The following is a 15,034-nucleotide window of genomic DNA, read 5'->3' as shown; positions in this document are numbered from 1 at the left end:
TTTTACAGATAGAAATGAAAAAGATTACGGCACCTGGGATTCCCAGGCGGTCTTCCATCCAAGTACTAACCAGGCCCTACTCTGCTTAGCTTCTGAGATCTGACGAGATCAGGCGGAGCCAGAGAGGTATGGCCGTAAGCAACTGTATGTCCTCTACCTAATCTTTTAAAATGTGTCAAAGGTTTTGTAGTTTTGACAATTAAATGGAGTCACTTTCTAAGGCCTTCTCTGTGTCTTTTACAGATCGAAATGAAAAAGCTTACAGCACCTGGGATTCCCAGGCGGCCTTCCATCCAAGTACTAACCAGGCCCTTCTCTGCTTAGCTTCTGAGATCAGACGAGATCAGGCGAAGCCAGAGAGGTATGGCCGTAAGCAACTGTATGTCCTCTTCCTAATATTTTAAAATGTGTCAAAGGTTTTGGAGTTTAGATAATGAAAAAGGAGTCACTTTCTAATGCCTTCTCGATTTCTTCCAGAGAGAGAAATGAAAAAGCTTACGGCACCTGGGATTCCCAGGCGGTCTTCCATCCAAGTACTAACCAGGCCCTACTCTGCTTAGCTTCTTAGATCTGACGAGATCAGGCGGAGCCAGAGAGGTATGGCCGTAAGCAACTGTATGTCCTCTTCCTAATCTTTTAAAATGTTCCAAAGGTTTTGTAGTTTTGACAATGAAATGGAGTCACTTTCTAAGGCCTTCTCTGTGTCTTTTACAGATCGAAATGAAAAAGCTTACAGCACCTGGGATTCCCAGGCGGTCTTCCATCCAAGTACTAACCAGGCCCTACTCTGCTTAGCTTCTGAGATCAGACGAGATCAGGCGGAGCCAGAGAGGTATGGCCGTAAGCAACTGTGTGTCCTCTTCCTAATCTTTTAAAATGTGTCAAAGGTTTGGGAGTTTTGACAATGAAATGGAGTCACTTTCTAAGGCCTTCTCTGTGTCTTTTACAGATCGAAATGAAAAAGCTTACAGCACCTGGGATTCCCAGGCGGTCTTCCATCCAAGTACTAACCAGGCCCTACTCTGCTTAGCTTCTGAGATCAGACGAGATCAGGCGGAGCCAGAGAGGTATGGCCGTAAGCAACTGTATGTCCTCTTCCTAATCTTTTAAAATGTGTCAAAGGTTTTGGAGTTTTGATAATGAAAAAGGAGTCACTTTCTAATGCCTTCTCGATTTCTTCCAGAGAGAGAAATGAAAAAGCTTACGGCACCTGGGATTCCCAGGCGGTCTTCCATCCAAGTACTAACCAGGCCCTACTCTGCTTAGCTTCTGAGATCAGACGAGATCAGGCGGAGCCAGAGAGGTATGGCCGTAAGCAACTGTATGTCCTCTACCTAATCTTTTAAAATGTGTCAAAGGTTTTGTAGTTTTGACAATTAAATGGAGTCACTTTCTAAGGCCTTCTCTGTGTCTTTTACAGATCGAAATGAAAAAGCTTACAGCACCTGGGATTCCCAGGCGGTCTTCCATCCAAGTACTAACCAGGCCCTACTCTGCTTAGCTTCTGAGATCAGACGAGATCAGGCGGAGCCAGAGAGGTATGGCCGTAAGCAACTGTATGTCCTCTACCTAATCTTTTAAAATGTGTCAAAGGTTTTGTAGTTTTGACAATTAAATGGAGTCACTTTCTAAGGCCTTCTCTGTGTCTTTTACAGATCGAAATGAAAAAGCTTACAGCACCTGGGATTCCCAGGCGGTCTTCCATCCAAGTACTAACCAGGCCCTACTCTGCTTAGCTTCTGAGATCTGACGAGATCAGGCGGAGCCAGAGAGGTATGGCCGTAAGCAACTGTATGTCCTCTACCTAATCTTTTAAAATGTGTCAAAGGTTTTGGAGTTTTGACAATGAAATGGAGTCACTTTCTAAGTTCTTCTCTGTGTCTTTTACAGATCGAAATAAAAAAGCTTACAGCACCTGGGATTCCCAGGCGGTCTTCCATCCAAGTACTAACCAGGCCCTACTCTGCTTAGCTTCTGAGATCAGACGAGATCAGGCGGAGCCAGAGAGGTATGGCCGTAAGCAACTGTATGTCCTCTTCCTAATCTTTTAAAATGTGTCAAAGGTTTTGGAGTTTTGATAATGAAAAAGGAGTCACTTTCTAATGCCTTCTCGATTTCTTCCAGAGAGAGAAATGAAAAAGCTTACGGCACCTGGGATTCCCAGGCGGTCTTCCATCCAAGTACTAACCAGGCCCTACTCTGCTTAGCTTCTGAGATCTGACGAGATCAGGCGGAGCCAGAGAGGTATGGCCGTAAGCAACTGTATGTCCTCTACCTAATCTTTTAAAATGTGTCAAAGGTTTTGTAGTTTTGACAATTAAATGGAGTCACTTTCTAAGGCCTTCTCTGTGTCTTTTACAGATCGAAATTAAAAAGCTTACAGCACCTGGGATTCCCAGGCGGTCTTCCATCCAAGTACTAACCAGGCCCTACTCTGCTTAGCTTCTGAGATCAGACGAGATCAGGCGAAGCCAGAGAGGTATGGCCGTAAGCAACTGTATGTCCTCTTCCTAATATTTTAAAATGTGTCAAAGGTTTTGGAGTTTAGATAATGAAAAAGGAGTCACTTTCTAATGCCTTCTCGATTTCTTCCAGAGAGAGAAATGAAAAAGCTTACGGCACCTGGGATTCCCAGGCGGTCTTCCATCCAAGTACTAACCAGGCCCTACTCTGCTTAGCTTCTGAGATCTGACGAGATCAGGCGGAGCCAGAGAGGTATGGCCGTAAGCAACTGTATGTCCTCTTCCTAATCTTTTAAAATGTGTCAAAGGTTTTGTAGTTTTGACAATGAAATGGAGTCACTTTCTAAGGCCTTCTCTGTGTCTTTTACAGATCGAAATGAAAAAGCTTACAGCACCTGGGATTCCCAGGCGGTCTTCCATCCAAGTACTAACCAGGCCCTACTCTGCTTAGCTTCTGAGATCAGACGAGATCAGGCCGAGCCAGAGAGGTATGGCCGTAAGCAACTGTATGTCCTCTTCCTAATCTTTTAAAATGTGTCAAAGGTTTTGGAGTTTTGATAATGAAAAAGGAGTCACTTTCTAATGCCTTCTCGATTTCTTCCAGAGAGAGAAATGAAAAAGCTTACGGCACCTGGGATTCCCAGGCGGGCTTCCATCCAAGTACTAACCAGGCCCTACTCTGCTTAGCTTCTGAGATCAGACGAGATCAGGCGGAGCCAGAGAGGTATGGCCGTAAGCAACTGTATGTCCTCTACCTAATCTTTTAAAATGTGTCAAAGGTTTTGTAGTTTTGACAATTAAATGGAGTCACTTTCTAAGGCCTTCTCTGTGTCTTTTACAGATAGAAATGAAAAAGCTTACGGCACCTGGGATTCCCAGGCGGTCTTCCATCCAAGTACTAACCAGGCCCTACTCTGCTTAGCTTCTGAGATCAGACGAGATCAGGCGGAGCCAGAGAGGTATGGCCGTAAGCAACTGTATGTCCTCTACCTAATCTTTTAAAATGTGTCAAAGGTTTTGTAGTTTTGACAATTAAATGGAGTCACTTTCTAAGGCCTTCTCTGTGTCTTTTACAGATCGAAATGAAAAAGCTTACAGCACCTGGGATTCCCAGGCGGTCTTCCATCCAATTACTAACCAGGCCCTACTCTGCTTAGCTTCTGAGATCTGACGAGATCAGGCGGAGCCAGAGAGGTATGGCCGTAAGCAACTGTATGTCCTCTTCCTAATCTTTTAAAATGTGTCAAAGGTTTTGTAGTTTTGACAATGAAATGGAGTCACTTTCTAAGTTCTTCTTTGTGTCTTTTACAGATCGAAATAAAAAAGCTTACAGCACCTGGGATTCCCAGGCGGTCTTCCATCCAAGTACTAACCAGGCCCTACTCTGCTTAGCTTCTGAGATCAGACGAGATCAGGCGGAGCCAGAGAGGTATGGCCGTAAGCAACTGTATGTCCTCTTCCTAATCTTTTAAAATGTGTCAAAGGTTTTGTAGTTTTGACAAAGAAATGGAGTCACTTTCTAAGGCCTTCTCTGTGTCTTTTACAGATCGAAATGAAAAAGCTTACAGCACCTGGGATTCCCAGGCGGTCTTCCATCCAAGTACTAACCAGGCCCTACTCTGCTTAGCTTCTGAGATCAGACGAGATCAGGCAGAGCCAGAGAGGTATGGCCGTAAGCAACTGTATGTCCTCTTCCTAATCTTTTAAAATGTGTCTAAGGTTTTGGAGTTTTGATAATGAAAAAGGAGTCACTTTCTAATGCCTTCTCGATTTCTTCCAGAGAGAGAAATGAAAAAGCTTACGGCACCTGGGATTCCCAGGCGGTCTTCCATCCAAGTACTAACCAGGCCCTACTCTGCTTAGCTTCTGAGATCAGACGAGATCAGGCGAAGCCAGAGAGGTATGGCCGTAAGCAACTGTATGTCCTCTTCCTAATATTTTAAAATGTGTCAAAGGTTTTGGAGTTTAGATAATGAAAAAGGAGTCACTTTCTAATGCCTTCTCGATTTCTTCCAGAGAGAGAAATGAAAAAGCTTACGGCACCTGGGATTCCCAGGCGGTCTTCCATCCAAGTACTAACCAGGCCCTACTCTGCTTAGCTTCTGAGATCTGACGAGATCAGGCGGAGCCAGAGAGGTATGGCCGTAAGCAACTGTATGTCCTCTTCCTAATCTTTTAAAATGTGTCAAAGGTTTTGTAGTTTTGACAATGAAATGGAGTCACTTTCTAAGGCCTTCTCTGTGTCTTTTACAGATCGAAATGAAAAAGCTTACAGCACCTGGGATTCCCAGGCGGTCTTCCATCCAAGTACTAACCAGGCCCTACTCTGCTTAGCTTCTGAGATCAGACGAGATCAGGCGGAGCCAGAGAGGTATGGCCGTAAGCAACTGTATGTCCTCTTCCTAATCTTTTAAAATGTGTCAAAGGTTTTGGAGTTTTGATAATGAAAAAGGAGTCACTTTCTAATGCCTTCTCGATTTCTTCCAGAGAGAGAAATGAAAAAGCTTACGGCACCTGGGATTCCCAGGCGGTCTTCCATCCAAGTACTAACCAGGCCCTACTCTGCTTAGCTTCTGAGATCAGACGAGATCAGGCGGAGCAAGAGAGGTATGGCCGTAAGCAACTGTATGTCCTCTTCCTAATCTTTTAAAATGTGTCAAAGGTTTTGTAGTTTTGACAATGAAATGGAGTCACTTTCTAAGGCCTTCTCTGTGTCTTTTACAGATCGAAATGAAAAAGCTTACAGCACCTGGGATTCCCAGGCGGTCTTCCATCCAAGTACTAACCAGGCCCTACTCTGCTTAGCTTCTGAGATCAGACGAGATCAGGCGGAGCCAGAGAGGTATGGCCGTAAGCAACTGTATGTCCTCTTCCTAATCTTTTAAAATGTGTCAAAGGTTTTGGAGTTTTGATAATGAAAAAGGAGTCACTTTCTAATGCCTTCTCGATTTCTTCCAGAGAGAGAAATGAAAAAGCTTACGGCACCTGGGATTCCCAGGCGGTCTTCCATCCAAGTACTAACCAGGCCCTACTCTGCTTAGCTTCTGAGATCTGACGAGATCAGGCGGAGCCAGAGAGGTATGGCCGTAAGCAACTGTATGTCCTCTTCCTAATATTTTAAAATGTGTCAAAGGTTTTGTAGTTTTGACAATGAAATGGAGTCACTTTCTAAGGCCTTCTCTGTGTCTTTTACAGATCGAAATGAAAAAGCTTACAGCACCTGGGATTCCCAGGCGGTCTTCCATCCAAGTACTAACCAGGCCCTACTCTGCTTAGCTTCTGAGATCTGACGAGATCAGGCGGAGCCAGAGAGGTATGGCCGTAAGCAACTGTATGTCCTCTTCCTAATCTTTTAAAATGTGTCAAAGGTTTTGTAGTTTTGACAATGAAATGGAGTCACTTTCTAAGGCCTTCTCTGTGTCTTTTACAGATCGAAATGAAAAAGCTTACAGCACCTGGGATTCCCAGGCGGTCTTCCATCCAAGTACTAACCAGGCCCTACTCTGCTTAGCTTCTGAGATCAGACGAGATCAGGCGGAGCTAGAGAGGTATGGCCGTAAGCAACTGTATGTCCTCTACCTAATCTTTTAAAATGTGTCAAAGGTTTTGGAGTTTTGATAATGAAAAAGGAGTCACTTTCTAAGGCCTTCTCTGTGTCTTTTACAGATCGAAATGAAAAAGCTTACAGCACCTGGGATTCGCAGGCGGTCTTTCATCCAAGTACTAACCAGGCCCTACTCTGCTTAGCTTCTGAGATCAGACGAGATCAGGCCGAGCCAGAGAGGTATGGCCGTAAGCAACTGTATGTCCTCTTCCTAATCTTTTAAAATGTGTCAAAGGTTTTGGAGTTTTGATAATGAAAAAGGAGTCACTTTCTAATGCCTTCTCGATTTCTTCCAGAGAGAGAAATGAAAAAGCTTACGGCACCTGGGATTCCCAGGCGGTCTTCCATCCAAGTACTAACCAGGCCCTACTCTGCTTAGCTTCTGAGATCAGACGAGATCAGGCGGAGCCAGAGAGGTATGGCCATAAGCAACTGTATGTCCTCTACCTAATCTTTTAAAATGTGTCAAAGGTTTTGTAGTTTTGACAATGAAATGGAGTCACTTTCTAAGGCCTTCTCTGTGTCTTTTACAGATAGAAATGAAAAAGCTTACGGCACCTGGGATTCCCAGGCGGTCTTCCATCCAAGTACTAACCAGGCCCTACTCTGCTTAGCTTCTGAGATCTGACGAGATCAGGCGGAGCCAGAGAGGTATGGCCGTAAGCAACTGTATGTCCTCTACCTAATCTTTTAAAATGTGTCAAAGGTTTTGTAGTTTTGACAATGAAATGGAGTCACTTTCTAAGGCCTTCTCTGTGTCTTTTACAGATCGAAATGAAAAAGCTTACAGCACCTGGGATTCCCAGGCGGTCTTCCATCCAAGTACTAACCAGGCCCTACTCTGCTTAGCTTCTGAGATCAGACGAGATCAGGCGGAGCCAGAGAGGTATGGCCGTAAGCAACTGTATGTCCTCTTCCTAATCTTTTAAAATGTGTCAAAGGTTTTGGAGTTTTGATAATGAAAAAGGAGTCACTTTCTAATGCCTTCTCGATTTCTTCCAGAGAGAGAAATGAAAAAGCTTACGGCACCTGGGATTCCCAGGCGGTCTTCCATCCAAGTACTAACCAGGCCCTACTCTGCTTAGCTTCTGAGATCAGACGAGATCAGGCGGAGCAAGAGAGGTATGGCCGTAAGCAACTGTATGTCCTCTTCCTAATCTTTTAAAATGTGTCAAAGGTTTTGTAGTTTTGACAATGAAATGGAGTCACTTTCTAAGGCCTTCTCTGTGTCTTTTACAGATCGAAATGAAAAAGCTTACAGCACCTGGGATTCCCAGGCGGTCTTCCATCCAAGTACTAACCAGGCCCTACTCTGCTTAGCTTCTGAGATCAGACGAGATCAGGCGGAGCCAGAGAGGTATGGCCGTAAGCAACTGTATGTCCTCTTCCTAATCTTTTAAAATGTGTCAAAGGTTTTGGAGTTTTGATAATGAAAAAGGAGTCACTTTCTAATGCCTTCTCGATTTCTTCCAGAGAGAGAAATGAAAAAGCTTACAGCACCTGGGATTCCCAGGCGGTCTTCCATCCAAGTACTAACCAGGCCCTACTCTGCTTAGCTTCTGAGATCTGACGAGATCAGGCGGAGCCAGAGAGGTATGGCCGTAAGCAACTGTATGTCCTCTTCCTAATCTTTTAAAATGTGTCAAAGGTTTTGTAGTTTTGACAATGAAATGGAGTCACTTTCTAAGGCCTTCTCTGTGTCTTTTACAGATCGAAATGAAAAAGCTTACAGCACCTGGGATTCCCAGGCGGTCTTCCATCCAAGTACTAACCAGGCCCTACTCTGCTTAGCTTCTGAGATCAGACGAGATCAGGCGGAGCCAGAGAGGTATGGCCGTAAGCAACTGTATGTCCTCTACCTAATCTTTTAAAATGTGTCAAAGGTTTTGGAGTTTTGATAATGAAAAAGGAGTCACTTTCTAAGGCCTTCTCTGTGTCTTTTACAGATCGAAATGAAAAAGCTTACAGCACCTGGGATTCGCAGGCGGTCTTTCATCCAAGTACTAACCAGGCCCTACTCTGCTTAGCTTCTGAGATCAGACGAGATCAGGCCGAGCCAGAGAGGTATGGCCGTAAGCAACTGTATGTCCTCTTCCTAATCTTTTAAAATGTGTCAAAGGTTTTGGAGTTTTGATAATGAAAAAGGAGTCACTTTCTAATGCCTTCTCGATTTCTTCCAGAGAGAGAAATGAAAAAGCTTACGGCACCTGGGATTCCCAGGCGGTCTTCCATCCAAGTACTAACCAGGCCCTACTCTGCTTAGCTTCTGAGATCAGACGAGATCAGGCGGAGCCAGAGAGGTATGGCCGTAAGCAACTGTATGTCCTCTACCTAATCTTTTAAAATGTGTCAAAGGTTTTGTAGTTTTGACAATGAAATGGAGTCACTTTCTAAGGCCTTCTCTGTGTCTTTTACAGATAGAAATGAAAAAGATTACGGCACCTGGGATTCCCAGGCGGTCTTCCATCCAAGTACTAACCAGGCCCTACTCTGCTTAGCTTCTGAGATCTGACGAGATCAGGCGGAGCCAGAGAGGTATGGCCGTAAGCAACTGTATGTCCTCTACCTAATCTTTTAAAATGTGTCAAAGGTTTTGTAGTTTTGACAATTAAATGGAGTCACTTTCTAAGGCCTTCTCTGTGTCTTTTACAGATCGAAATGAAAAAGCTTACAGCACCTGGGATTCCCAGGCGGCCTTCCATCCAAGTACTAACCAGGCCCTTCTCTGCTTAGCTTCTGAGATCAGACGAGATCAGGCGAAGCCAGAGAGGTATGGCCGTAAGCAACTGTATGTCCTCTTCCTAATATTTTAAAATGTGTCAAAGGTTTTGGAGTTTAGATAATGAAAAAGGAGTCACTTTCTAATGCCTTCTCGATTTCTTCCAGAGAGAGAAATGAAAAAGCTTACGGCACCTGGGATTCCCAGGCGGTCTTCCATCCAAGTACTAACCAGGCCCTACTCTGCTTAGCTTCTTAGATCTGACGAGATCAGGCGGAGCCAGAGAGGTATGGCCGTAAGCAACTGTATGTCCTCTTCCTAATCTTTTAAAATGTTCCAAAGGTTTTGTAGTTTTGACAATGAAATGGAGTCACTTTCTAAGGCCTTCTCTGTGTCTTTTACAGATCGAAATGAAAAAGCTTACAGCACCTGGGATTCCCAGGCGGTCTTCCATCCAAGTACTAACCAGGCCCTACTCTGCTTAGCTTCTGAGATCAGACGAGATCAGGCGGAGCCAGAGAGGTATGGCCGTAAGCAACTGTGTGTCCTCTTCCTAATCTTTTAAAATGTGTCAAAGGTTTGGGAGTTTTGACAATGAAATGGAGTCACTTTCTAAGGCCTTCTCTGTGTCTTTTACAGATCGAAATGAAAAAGCTTACAGCACCTGGGATTCCCAGGCGGTCTTCCATCCAAGTACTAACCAGGCCCTACTCTGCTTAGCTTCTGAGATCAGACGAGATCAGGCGGAGCCAGAGAGGTATGGCCGTAAGCAACTGTATGTCCTCTTCCTAATCTTTTAAAATGTGTCAAAGGTTTTGGAGTTTTGATAATGAAAAAGGAGTCACTTTCTAATGCCTTCTCGATTTCTTCCAGAGAGAGAAATGAAAAAGCTTACGGCACCTGGGATTCCCAGGCGGTCTTCCATCCAAGTACTAACCAGGCCCTACTCTGCTTAGCTTCTGAGATCAGACGAGATCAGGCGGAGCCAGAGAGGTATGGCCGTAAGCAACTGTATGTCCTCTACCTAATCTTTTAAAATGTGTCAAAGGTTTTGTAGTTTTGACAATTAAATGGAGTCACTTTCTAAGGCCTTCTCTGTGTCTTTTACAGATCGAAATGAAAAAGCTTACAGCACCTGGGATTCCCAGGCGGTCTTCCATCCAAGTACTAACCAGGCCCTACTCTGCTTAGCTTCTGAGATCTGACGAGATCAGGCGGAGCCAGAGAGGTATGGCCGTAAGCAACTGTATGTCCTCTACCTAATCTTTTAAAATGTGTCAAAGGTTTTGTAGTTTTGACAATGAAATGGAGTCACTTTCTAAGTTCTTCTCTGTGTCTTTTACAGATCGAAATAAAAAAGCTTACAGCACCTGGGATTCCCAGGCGGTCTTCCATCCAAGTACTAACCAGGCCCTACTCTGCTTAGCTTCTGAGATCAGACGAGATCAGGCGGAGCCAGAGAGGTATGGCCGTAAGCAACTGTATGTCCTCTTCCTAATCTTTTAAAATGTGTCAAAGGTTTTGGAGTTTTGATAATGAAAAAGGAGTCACTTTCTAATGCCTTCTCGATTTCTTCCAGAGAGAGAAATGAAAAAGCTTACGGCACCTGGGATTCCCAGGCGGTCTTCCATCCAAGTACTAACCAGGCCCTACTCTGCTTAGCTTCTGAGATCTGACGAGATCAGGCGGAGCCAGAGAGGTATGGCCGTAAGCAACTGTATGTCCTCTACCTAATCTTTTAAAATGTGTCAAAGGTTTTGTAGTTTTGACAATTAAATGGAGTCACTTTCTAAGGCCTTCTCTGTGTCTTTTACAGATCGAAATTAAAAAGCTTACAGCACCTGGGATTCCCAGGCGGTCTTCCATCCAAGTACTAACCAGGCCCTACTCTGCTTAGCTTCTGAGATCTGACGAGATCAGGCGGAGCCAGAGAGGTATGGCCGTAAGCAACTGTATGTCCTCTTCCTAATCTTTTAAAATGTGTCAAAGGTTTTGTAGTTTTGACAATGAAATGGAGTCACTTTCTAAGGCCTTCTCTGTGTCTTTTACAGATCGAAATGAAAAAGCTTACAGCACCTGGGATTCCCAGGCGGTCTTCCATCCAAGTACTAACCAGGCCCTACTCTGCTTAGCTTCTGAGATCAGACGAGATCAGGCGGAGCCAGAGAGGTATGGCCGTAAGCAACTGTATGTCCTCTTCCTAATCTTTTAAAATGTGTCAAAGGTTTTGGAGTTTTGATAATGAAAAAGGAGTCACTTTCTAATGCCTTCTCGATTTCTTCCAGAGAGAGAAATGAAAAAGCTTACGGCACCTGGGATTCCCAGGCGGTCTTCCATCCAAGTACTAACCAGGCCCTACTCTGCTTAGCTTCTGAGATCTGACGAGATCAGGCGGAGCCAGAGAGGTATGGCCGTAAGCAACTGTATGTCCTCTTCCTAATCTTTTAAAATGTGTCAAAGGTTTTGTAGTTTTGACAATGAAATGGAGTCACTTTCTAAGGCCTTCTCTGTGTCTTTTACAGATCGAAATGAAAAAGCTTACAGCACCTGGGATTCCCAGGCGGTCTTCCATCCAAGTACTAACCAGGCCCTACTCTGCTTAGCTTCTGAGATCAGACGAGATCAGGCGGAGCCAGAGAGGTATGGCCGTAAGCAACTGTATGTCCTCTACCTAATCTTTTAAAATGTGTCAAAGGTTTTGGAGTTTTGATAATGAAAAAGGAGTCACTTTCTAAGGCCTTCTCTGTGTCTTTTACAGATCGAAATGAAAAAGCTTACAGCACCTGGGATTCGCAGGCGGTCTTTCATCCAAGTACTAACCAGGCCCTACTCTGCTTAGCTTCTGAGATCAGACGAGATCAGGCCGAGCCAGAGAGGTATGGCCGTAAGCAACTGTATGTCCTCTTCCTAATCTTTTAAAATGTGTCAAAGGTTTTGGAGTTTTGATAATGAAAAAGGAGTCACTTTCTAATGCCTTCTCGATTTCTTCCAGAGAGAGAAATGAAAAAGCTTACGGCACCTGGGATTCCCAGGCGGTCTTCCATCCAAGTACTAACCAGGCCCTACTCTGCTTAGCTTCTGAGATCAGACGAGATCAGGCGGAGCAAGAGAGGTATGGCCGTAAGCAACTGTATGTCCTCTTCCTAATCTTTTAAAATGTGTCAAAGGTTTTGTAGTTTTGACAATGAAATGGAGTCACTTTCTAAGGCCTTCTCTGTGTCTTTTACAGATCGAAATGAAAAAGCTTACAGCACCTGGGATTCCCAGGCGGTCTTCCATCCAAGTACTAACCAGGCCCTACTCTGCTTAGCTTCTGAGATCAGACGAGATCAGGCGGAGCCAGAGAGGTATGGCCGTAAGCAACTGTATGTCCTCTTCCTAATCTTTTAAAATGTGTCAAAGGTTTTGGAGTTTTGATAATGAAAAAGGAGTCACTTTCTAATGCCTTCTCGATTTCTTCCAGAGAGAGAAATGAAAAAGCTTACAGCACCTGGGATTCCCAGGCGGTCTTCCATCCAAGTACTAACCAGGCCCTACTCTGCTTAGCTTCTGAGATCTGACGAGATCAGGCGGAGCCAGAGAGGTATGGCCGTAAGCAACTGTATGTCCTCTTCCTAATCTTTTAAAATGTGTCAAAGGTTTTGTAGTTTTGACAATGAAATGGAGTCACTTTCTAAGGCCTTCTCTGTGTCTTTTACAGATCGAAATGAAAAAGCTTACAGCACCTGGGATTCCCAGGCGGTCTTCCATCCAAGTACTAACCAGGCCCTACTCTGCTTAGCTTCTGAGATCAGACGAGATCAGGCGGAGCCAGAGAGGTATGGCCGTAAGCAACTGTATGTCCTCTACCTAATCTTTTAAAATGTGTCAAAGGTTTTGGAGTTTTGATAATGAAAAAGGAGTCACTTTCTAAGGCCTTCTCTGTGTCTTTTACAGATCGAAATGAAAAAGCTTACAGCACCTGGGATTCGCAGGCGGTCTTTCATCCAAGTACTAACCAGGCCCTACTCTGCTTAGCTTCTGAGATCAGACGAGATCAGGCCGAGCCAGAGAGGTATGGCCGTAAGCAACTGTATGTCCTCTTCCTAATCTTTTAAAATGTGTCAAAGGTTTTGGAGTTTTGATAATGAAAAAGGAGTCACTTTCTAATGCCTTCTCGATTTCTTCCAGAGAGAGAAATGAAAAAGCTTACGGCACCTGGGATTCCCAGGCGGTCTTCCATCCAAGTACTAACCAGGCCCTACTCTGCTTAGCTTCTGAGATCAGACGAGATCAGGCGGAGCCAGAGAGGTATGGCCGTAAGCAACTGTATGTCCTCTACCTAATCTTTTAAAATGTGTCAAAGGTTTTGTAGTTTTGACAATGAAATGGAGTCACTTTCTAAGGCCTTCTCTGTGTCTTTTACAGATAGAAATGAAAAAGATTACGGCACCTGGGATTCCCAGGCGGTCTTCCATCCAAGTACTAACCAGGCCCTACTCTGCTTAGCTTCTGAGATCTGACGAGATCAGGCGGAGCCAGAGAGGTATGGCCGTAAGCAACTGTATGTCCTCTACCTAATCTTTTAAAATGTGTCAAAGGTTTTGTAGTTTTGACAATTAAATGGAGTCACTTTCTAAGGCCTTCTCTGTGTCTTTTACAGATCGAAATGAAAAAGCTTACAGCACCTGGGATTCCCAGGCGGCCTTCCATCCAAGTACTAACCAGGCCCTTCTCTGCTTAGCTTCTGAGATCAGACGAGATCAGGCGAAGCCAGAGAGGTATGGCCGTAAGCAACTGTATGTCCTCTTCCTAATATTTTAAAATGTGTCAAAGGTTTTGGAGTTTAGATAATGAAAAAGGAGTCACTTTCTAATGCCTTCTCGATTTCTTCCAGAGAGAGAAATGAAAAAGCTTACGGCACCTGGGATTCCCAGGCGGTCTTCCATCCAAGTACTAACCAGGCCCTACTCTGCTTAGCTTCTTAGATCTGACGAGATCAGGCGGAGCCAGAGAGGTATGGCCGTAAGCAACTGTATGTCCTCTTCCTAATCTTTTAAAATGTTCCAAAGGTTTTGTAGTTTTGACAATGAAATGGAGTCACTTTCTAAGGCCTTCTCTGTGTCTTTTACAGATCGAAATGAAAAAGCTTACAGCACCTGGGATTCCCAGGCGGTCTTCCATCCAAGTACTAACCAGGCCCTACTCTGCTTAGCTTCTGAGATCAGACGAGATCAGGCGGAGCCAGAGAGGTATGGCCGTAAGCAACTGTATGTCCTCTTCCTAATCTTTTAAAATGTGTCAAAGGTTTTGGAGTTTTGATAATGAAAAAGGAGTCACTTTCTAATGCCTTCTCGATTTCTTCCAGAGAGAGAAATGAAAAAGCTTACGGCACCTGGGATTCCCAGGCGGTCTTCCATCCAAGTACTAACCAGGCCCTACTCTGCTTAGCTTCTGAGATCAGACGAGATCAGGCGGAGCCAGAGAGGTATGGCCGTAAGCAACTGTATGTCCTCTACCTAATCTTTTAAAATGTGTCAAAGGTTTTGTAGTTTTGACAATTAAATGGAGTCACTTTCTAAGGCCTTCTCTGTGTCTTTTACAGATCGAAATGAAAAAGCTTACAGCACCTGGGATTCCCAGGCGGTCTTCCATCCAAGTACTAACCAGGCCCTACTCTGCTTAGCTTCTGAGATCTGACGAGATCAGGCGGAGCCAGAGAGGTATGGCCGTAAGCAACTGTATGTCCTCTACCTAATCTTTTAAAATGTGTCAAAGGTTTTGTAGTTTTGACAATGAAATGGAGTCACTTTCTAAGTTCTTCTCTGTGTCTTTTACAGATCGAAATAAAAAAGCTTACAGCACCTGGGATTCCCAGGCGGTCTTCCATCCAAGTACTAACCAGGCCCTACTCTGCTTAGCTTCTGAGATCAGACGAGATCAGGCGGAGCCAGAGAGGTATGGCCGTAAGCAACTGTATGTCCTCTTCCTAATCTTTTAAAATGTGTCAAAGGTTTTGGAGTTTTGATAATGAAAAAGGAGTCACTTTCTAATGCCTTCTCGATTTCTTCCAGAGAGAGAAATGAAAAAGCTTACGGCACCTGGGATTCCCAGGCGGTCTTCCATCCAAGTACTAACCAGGCCCTACTCTGCTTAGCTTCTGAGATCTGACGAGATCAGGCGGAGCCAGAGAGGTATGGCCGTAAGCAACTGTATGTCCTCTACCTAATCTTTTAAAATGTGTCAAAGGTTTTGTAGTTTTGACAATTA

General features: G+C 44.4%; 60 non-coding genes and 4 pseudogenes across 60 annotated transcripts; all 64 read right to left on the bottom strand.

Moving 5' to 3' along the window:
• Window positions 1–21: 21 nt before the first annotated feature.
• On the bottom strand, window positions 22–140 carry LOC144397116 (5S ribosomal RNA). The gene has a single exon (XR_013459261.1). It is a non-coding gene; the product is annotated as a 5S ribosomal RNA (ribosomal RNA).
• A 116-nt stretch (window positions 141–256) lies between these two features.
• LOC144398955 (5S ribosomal RNA) lies at window positions 257–375 on the bottom strand. Its single transcript, XR_013461102.1, has one exon. It is a non-coding gene; the product is annotated as a 5S ribosomal RNA (ribosomal RNA).
• A 117-nt stretch (window positions 376–492) lies between these two features.
• Window positions 493–611, bottom strand: LOC144399278 (5S ribosomal RNA). Its single transcript, XR_013461423.1, has one exon. It is a non-coding gene; the product is annotated as a 5S ribosomal RNA (ribosomal RNA).
• A 116-nt stretch (window positions 612–727) lies between these two features.
• On the bottom strand, window positions 728–846 carry LOC144396296 (5S ribosomal RNA). Its single transcript, XR_013458442.1, has one exon. It is a non-coding gene; the product is annotated as a 5S ribosomal RNA (ribosomal RNA).
• Window positions 847–962: 116 nt separating this feature from the next.
• LOC144396295 (5S ribosomal RNA) lies at window positions 963–1,081 on the bottom strand. Its single transcript, XR_013458441.1, has one exon. It is a non-coding gene; the product is annotated as a 5S ribosomal RNA (ribosomal RNA).
• Window positions 1,082–1,198: 117 nt separating this feature from the next.
• On the bottom strand, window positions 1,199–1,317 carry LOC144401682 (5S ribosomal RNA). The gene has a single exon (XR_013463617.1). It is a non-coding gene; the product is annotated as a 5S ribosomal RNA (ribosomal RNA).
• A 116-nt stretch (window positions 1,318–1,433) lies between these two features.
• Window positions 1,434–1,552, bottom strand: LOC144396294 (5S ribosomal RNA). The gene has a single exon (XR_013458440.1). It is a non-coding gene; the product is annotated as a 5S ribosomal RNA (ribosomal RNA).
• A 116-nt stretch (window positions 1,553–1,668) lies between these two features.
• Window positions 1,669–1,787, bottom strand: LOC144389900 (5S ribosomal RNA). The gene has a single exon (XR_013453965.1). It is a non-coding gene; the product is annotated as a 5S ribosomal RNA (ribosomal RNA).
• Window positions 1,788–1,903: 116 nt separating this feature from the next.
• LOC144396293 (5S ribosomal RNA) lies at window positions 1,904–2,022 on the bottom strand. The gene has a single exon (XR_013458439.1). It is a non-coding gene; the product is annotated as a 5S ribosomal RNA (ribosomal RNA).
• A 117-nt stretch (window positions 2,023–2,139) lies between these two features.
• Window positions 2,140–2,258, bottom strand: LOC144396887 (5S ribosomal RNA). The gene has a single exon (XR_013459033.1). It is a non-coding gene; the product is annotated as a 5S ribosomal RNA (ribosomal RNA).
• Window positions 2,259–2,374: 116 nt separating this feature from the next.
• Window positions 2,375–2,493, bottom strand: LOC144392173 (5S ribosomal RNA). The gene has a single exon (XR_013455565.1). It is a non-coding gene; the product is annotated as a 5S ribosomal RNA (ribosomal RNA).
• A 117-nt stretch (window positions 2,494–2,610) lies between these two features.
• On the bottom strand, window positions 2,611–2,729 carry LOC144396875 (5S ribosomal RNA). Its single transcript, XR_013459021.1, has one exon. It is a non-coding gene; the product is annotated as a 5S ribosomal RNA (ribosomal RNA).
• Window positions 2,730–2,845: 116 nt separating this feature from the next.
• LOC144399216 (5S ribosomal RNA) lies at window positions 2,846–2,964 on the bottom strand. Its single transcript, XR_013461361.1, has one exon. It is a non-coding gene; the product is annotated as a 5S ribosomal RNA (ribosomal RNA).
• A 117-nt stretch (window positions 2,965–3,081) lies between these two features.
• Window positions 3,082–3,200, bottom strand: LOC144398102 (5S ribosomal RNA). Its single transcript, XR_013460249.1, has one exon. It is a non-coding gene; the product is annotated as a 5S ribosomal RNA (ribosomal RNA).
• Window positions 3,201–3,316: 116 nt separating this feature from the next.
• On the bottom strand, window positions 3,317–3,435 carry LOC144401681 (5S ribosomal RNA). Its single transcript, XR_013463616.1, has one exon. It is a non-coding gene; the product is annotated as a 5S ribosomal RNA (ribosomal RNA).
• A 116-nt stretch (window positions 3,436–3,551) lies between these two features.
• Window positions 3,552–3,670, bottom strand: LOC144399046 (5S ribosomal RNA). Its single transcript, XR_013461191.1, has one exon. It is a non-coding gene; the product is annotated as a 5S ribosomal RNA (ribosomal RNA).
• Window positions 3,671–3,786: 116 nt separating this feature from the next.
• On the bottom strand, window positions 3,787–3,905 carry LOC144396292 (5S ribosomal RNA). Its single transcript, XR_013458438.1, has one exon. It is a non-coding gene; the product is annotated as a 5S ribosomal RNA (ribosomal RNA).
• Window positions 3,906–4,021: 116 nt separating this feature from the next.
• On the bottom strand, window positions 4,022–4,140 carry LOC144397996 (5S ribosomal RNA). Its single transcript, XR_013460143.1, has one exon. It is a non-coding gene; the product is annotated as a 5S ribosomal RNA (ribosomal RNA).
• Window positions 4,141–4,257: 117 nt separating this feature from the next.
• Window positions 4,258–4,376, bottom strand: LOC144400880 (5S ribosomal RNA). The gene has a single exon (XR_013462815.1). It is a non-coding gene; the product is annotated as a 5S ribosomal RNA (ribosomal RNA).
• Window positions 4,377–4,493: 117 nt separating this feature from the next.
• Window positions 4,494–4,612, bottom strand: LOC144396864 (5S ribosomal RNA). The gene has a single exon (XR_013459010.1). It is a non-coding gene; the product is annotated as a 5S ribosomal RNA (ribosomal RNA).
• A 116-nt stretch (window positions 4,613–4,728) lies between these two features.
• On the bottom strand, window positions 4,729–4,847 carry LOC144396291 (5S ribosomal RNA). The gene has a single exon (XR_013458437.1). It is a non-coding gene; the product is annotated as a 5S ribosomal RNA (ribosomal RNA).
• Window positions 4,848–4,964: 117 nt separating this feature from the next.
• Window positions 4,965–5,083, bottom strand: LOC144397241 (5S ribosomal RNA). The gene has a single exon (XR_013459386.1). It is a non-coding gene; the product is annotated as a 5S ribosomal RNA (ribosomal RNA).
• A 116-nt stretch (window positions 5,084–5,199) lies between these two features.
• LOC144396290 (5S ribosomal RNA) lies at window positions 5,200–5,318 on the bottom strand. The gene has a single exon (XR_013458436.1). It is a non-coding gene; the product is annotated as a 5S ribosomal RNA (ribosomal RNA).
• Window positions 5,319–5,435: 117 nt separating this feature from the next.
• Window positions 5,436–5,554, bottom strand: LOC144396853 (5S ribosomal RNA). Its single transcript, XR_013458999.1, has one exon. It is a non-coding gene; the product is annotated as a 5S ribosomal RNA (ribosomal RNA).
• A 116-nt stretch (window positions 5,555–5,670) lies between these two features.
• Window positions 5,671–5,789, bottom strand: LOC144389889 (5S ribosomal RNA). Its single transcript, XR_013453964.1, has one exon. It is a non-coding gene; the product is annotated as a 5S ribosomal RNA (ribosomal RNA).
• Window positions 5,790–5,905: 116 nt separating this feature from the next.
• On the bottom strand, window positions 5,906–6,024 carry LOC144398703 (5S ribosomal RNA). The gene has a single exon (XR_013460850.1). It is a non-coding gene; the product is annotated as a 5S ribosomal RNA (ribosomal RNA).
• Window positions 6,025–6,141: 117 nt separating this feature from the next.
• LOC144399818 (5S ribosomal RNA) lies at window positions 6,142–6,260 on the bottom strand (annotated as a pseudogene).
• Window positions 6,261–6,377: 117 nt separating this feature from the next.
• Window positions 6,378–6,496, bottom strand: LOC144397030 (5S ribosomal RNA). Its single transcript, XR_013459176.1, has one exon. It is a non-coding gene; the product is annotated as a 5S ribosomal RNA (ribosomal RNA).
• A 116-nt stretch (window positions 6,497–6,612) lies between these two features.
• LOC144396842 (5S ribosomal RNA) lies at window positions 6,613–6,731 on the bottom strand. The gene has a single exon (XR_013458988.1). It is a non-coding gene; the product is annotated as a 5S ribosomal RNA (ribosomal RNA).
• A 116-nt stretch (window positions 6,732–6,847) lies between these two features.
• Window positions 6,848–6,966, bottom strand: LOC144396289 (5S ribosomal RNA). The gene has a single exon (XR_013458435.1). It is a non-coding gene; the product is annotated as a 5S ribosomal RNA (ribosomal RNA).
• A 117-nt stretch (window positions 6,967–7,083) lies between these two features.
• LOC144397240 (5S ribosomal RNA) lies at window positions 7,084–7,202 on the bottom strand. Its single transcript, XR_013459385.1, has one exon. It is a non-coding gene; the product is annotated as a 5S ribosomal RNA (ribosomal RNA).
• Window positions 7,203–7,318: 116 nt separating this feature from the next.
• LOC144396288 (5S ribosomal RNA) lies at window positions 7,319–7,437 on the bottom strand. Its single transcript, XR_013458434.1, has one exon. It is a non-coding gene; the product is annotated as a 5S ribosomal RNA (ribosomal RNA).
• Window positions 7,438–7,554: 117 nt separating this feature from the next.
• On the bottom strand, window positions 7,555–7,673 carry LOC144389879 (5S ribosomal RNA). The gene has a single exon (XR_013453963.1). It is a non-coding gene; the product is annotated as a 5S ribosomal RNA (ribosomal RNA).
• Window positions 7,674–7,789: 116 nt separating this feature from the next.
• Window positions 7,790–7,908, bottom strand: LOC144396286 (5S ribosomal RNA). The gene has a single exon (XR_013458432.1). It is a non-coding gene; the product is annotated as a 5S ribosomal RNA (ribosomal RNA).
• A 117-nt stretch (window positions 7,909–8,025) lies between these two features.
• Window positions 8,026–8,144, bottom strand: LOC144399817 (5S ribosomal RNA; annotated as a pseudogene).
• A 117-nt stretch (window positions 8,145–8,261) lies between these two features.
• LOC144401680 (5S ribosomal RNA) lies at window positions 8,262–8,380 on the bottom strand. Its single transcript, XR_013463615.1, has one exon. It is a non-coding gene; the product is annotated as a 5S ribosomal RNA (ribosomal RNA).
• A 116-nt stretch (window positions 8,381–8,496) lies between these two features.
• LOC144397115 (5S ribosomal RNA) lies at window positions 8,497–8,615 on the bottom strand. Its single transcript, XR_013459260.1, has one exon. It is a non-coding gene; the product is annotated as a 5S ribosomal RNA (ribosomal RNA).
• A 116-nt stretch (window positions 8,616–8,731) lies between these two features.
• Window positions 8,732–8,850, bottom strand: LOC144398954 (5S ribosomal RNA). Its single transcript, XR_013461101.1, has one exon. It is a non-coding gene; the product is annotated as a 5S ribosomal RNA (ribosomal RNA).
• Window positions 8,851–8,967: 117 nt separating this feature from the next.
• On the bottom strand, window positions 8,968–9,086 carry LOC144399277 (5S ribosomal RNA). The gene has a single exon (XR_013461422.1). It is a non-coding gene; the product is annotated as a 5S ribosomal RNA (ribosomal RNA).
• A 116-nt stretch (window positions 9,087–9,202) lies between these two features.
• Window positions 9,203–9,321, bottom strand: LOC144396285 (5S ribosomal RNA). The gene has a single exon (XR_013458431.1). It is a non-coding gene; the product is annotated as a 5S ribosomal RNA (ribosomal RNA).
• Window positions 9,322–9,437: 116 nt separating this feature from the next.
• On the bottom strand, window positions 9,438–9,556 carry LOC144396284 (5S ribosomal RNA). Its single transcript, XR_013458430.1, has one exon. It is a non-coding gene; the product is annotated as a 5S ribosomal RNA (ribosomal RNA).
• A 117-nt stretch (window positions 9,557–9,673) lies between these two features.
• On the bottom strand, window positions 9,674–9,792 carry LOC144401678 (5S ribosomal RNA). Its single transcript, XR_013463613.1, has one exon. It is a non-coding gene; the product is annotated as a 5S ribosomal RNA (ribosomal RNA).
• A 116-nt stretch (window positions 9,793–9,908) lies between these two features.
• On the bottom strand, window positions 9,909–10,027 carry LOC144389868 (5S ribosomal RNA). The gene has a single exon (XR_013453962.1). It is a non-coding gene; the product is annotated as a 5S ribosomal RNA (ribosomal RNA).
• A 116-nt stretch (window positions 10,028–10,143) lies between these two features.
• On the bottom strand, window positions 10,144–10,262 carry LOC144396283 (5S ribosomal RNA). Its single transcript, XR_013458429.1, has one exon. It is a non-coding gene; the product is annotated as a 5S ribosomal RNA (ribosomal RNA).
• A 117-nt stretch (window positions 10,263–10,379) lies between these two features.
• On the bottom strand, window positions 10,380–10,498 carry LOC144396831 (5S ribosomal RNA). The gene has a single exon (XR_013458977.1). It is a non-coding gene; the product is annotated as a 5S ribosomal RNA (ribosomal RNA).
• Window positions 10,499–10,614: 116 nt separating this feature from the next.
• On the bottom strand, window positions 10,615–10,733 carry LOC144389858 (5S ribosomal RNA). Its single transcript, XR_013453961.1, has one exon. It is a non-coding gene; the product is annotated as a 5S ribosomal RNA (ribosomal RNA).
• Window positions 10,734–10,849: 116 nt separating this feature from the next.
• On the bottom strand, window positions 10,850–10,968 carry LOC144396282 (5S ribosomal RNA). Its single transcript, XR_013458428.1, has one exon. It is a non-coding gene; the product is annotated as a 5S ribosomal RNA (ribosomal RNA).
• Window positions 10,969–11,085: 117 nt separating this feature from the next.
• On the bottom strand, window positions 11,086–11,204 carry LOC144396819 (5S ribosomal RNA). Its single transcript, XR_013458965.1, has one exon. It is a non-coding gene; the product is annotated as a 5S ribosomal RNA (ribosomal RNA).
• A 116-nt stretch (window positions 11,205–11,320) lies between these two features.
• LOC144396281 (5S ribosomal RNA) lies at window positions 11,321–11,439 on the bottom strand. Its single transcript, XR_013458427.1, has one exon. It is a non-coding gene; the product is annotated as a 5S ribosomal RNA (ribosomal RNA).
• A 117-nt stretch (window positions 11,440–11,556) lies between these two features.
• Window positions 11,557–11,675, bottom strand: LOC144399816 (5S ribosomal RNA; annotated as a pseudogene).
• A 117-nt stretch (window positions 11,676–11,792) lies between these two features.
• Window positions 11,793–11,911, bottom strand: LOC144397239 (5S ribosomal RNA). The gene has a single exon (XR_013459384.1). It is a non-coding gene; the product is annotated as a 5S ribosomal RNA (ribosomal RNA).
• A 116-nt stretch (window positions 11,912–12,027) lies between these two features.
• LOC144396280 (5S ribosomal RNA) lies at window positions 12,028–12,146 on the bottom strand. The gene has a single exon (XR_013458426.1). It is a non-coding gene; the product is annotated as a 5S ribosomal RNA (ribosomal RNA).
• Window positions 12,147–12,263: 117 nt separating this feature from the next.
• On the bottom strand, window positions 12,264–12,382 carry LOC144389837 (5S ribosomal RNA). The gene has a single exon (XR_013453959.1). It is a non-coding gene; the product is annotated as a 5S ribosomal RNA (ribosomal RNA).
• Window positions 12,383–12,498: 116 nt separating this feature from the next.
• LOC144396279 (5S ribosomal RNA) lies at window positions 12,499–12,617 on the bottom strand. Its single transcript, XR_013458425.1, has one exon. It is a non-coding gene; the product is annotated as a 5S ribosomal RNA (ribosomal RNA).
• A 117-nt stretch (window positions 12,618–12,734) lies between these two features.
• On the bottom strand, window positions 12,735–12,853 carry LOC144399815 (5S ribosomal RNA; annotated as a pseudogene).
• Window positions 12,854–12,970: 117 nt separating this feature from the next.
• LOC144401677 (5S ribosomal RNA) lies at window positions 12,971–13,089 on the bottom strand. Its single transcript, XR_013463612.1, has one exon. It is a non-coding gene; the product is annotated as a 5S ribosomal RNA (ribosomal RNA).
• A 116-nt stretch (window positions 13,090–13,205) lies between these two features.
• Window positions 13,206–13,324, bottom strand: LOC144397114 (5S ribosomal RNA). The gene has a single exon (XR_013459259.1). It is a non-coding gene; the product is annotated as a 5S ribosomal RNA (ribosomal RNA).
• A 116-nt stretch (window positions 13,325–13,440) lies between these two features.
• LOC144398953 (5S ribosomal RNA) lies at window positions 13,441–13,559 on the bottom strand. The gene has a single exon (XR_013461100.1). It is a non-coding gene; the product is annotated as a 5S ribosomal RNA (ribosomal RNA).
• Window positions 13,560–13,676: 117 nt separating this feature from the next.
• On the bottom strand, window positions 13,677–13,795 carry LOC144399275 (5S ribosomal RNA). Its single transcript, XR_013461420.1, has one exon. It is a non-coding gene; the product is annotated as a 5S ribosomal RNA (ribosomal RNA).
• A 116-nt stretch (window positions 13,796–13,911) lies between these two features.
• Window positions 13,912–14,030, bottom strand: LOC144396278 (5S ribosomal RNA). Its single transcript, XR_013458424.1, has one exon. It is a non-coding gene; the product is annotated as a 5S ribosomal RNA (ribosomal RNA).
• Window positions 14,031–14,147: 117 nt separating this feature from the next.
• LOC144401676 (5S ribosomal RNA) lies at window positions 14,148–14,266 on the bottom strand. Its single transcript, XR_013463611.1, has one exon. It is a non-coding gene; the product is annotated as a 5S ribosomal RNA (ribosomal RNA).
• Window positions 14,267–14,382: 116 nt separating this feature from the next.
• Window positions 14,383–14,501, bottom strand: LOC144389826 (5S ribosomal RNA). Its single transcript, XR_013453958.1, has one exon. It is a non-coding gene; the product is annotated as a 5S ribosomal RNA (ribosomal RNA).
• Window positions 14,502–14,617: 116 nt separating this feature from the next.
• LOC144396277 (5S ribosomal RNA) lies at window positions 14,618–14,736 on the bottom strand. Its single transcript, XR_013458423.1, has one exon. It is a non-coding gene; the product is annotated as a 5S ribosomal RNA (ribosomal RNA).
• Window positions 14,737–14,853: 117 nt separating this feature from the next.
• On the bottom strand, window positions 14,854–14,972 carry LOC144396808 (5S ribosomal RNA). Its single transcript, XR_013458954.1, has one exon. It is a non-coding gene; the product is annotated as a 5S ribosomal RNA (ribosomal RNA).
• Between the last annotated feature and the right edge of the window lie 62 nt (window positions 14,973–15,034).

The sequence above is a fragment of the Gasterosteus aculeatus genome, chromosome 2 (assembly GCF_964276395.1).
Source record: "Gasterosteus aculeatus chromosome 2, fGasAcu3.hap1.1, whole genome shotgun sequence".
Classification (NCBI taxonomy): Eukaryota; Metazoa; Chordata; class Actinopteri; order Perciformes; family Gasterosteidae; genus Gasterosteus; species Gasterosteus aculeatus.
The sequence above is the reverse complement of the archived record's forward strand: the minus strand, read 5'-3'. Positions and strand labels throughout refer to the sequence as shown.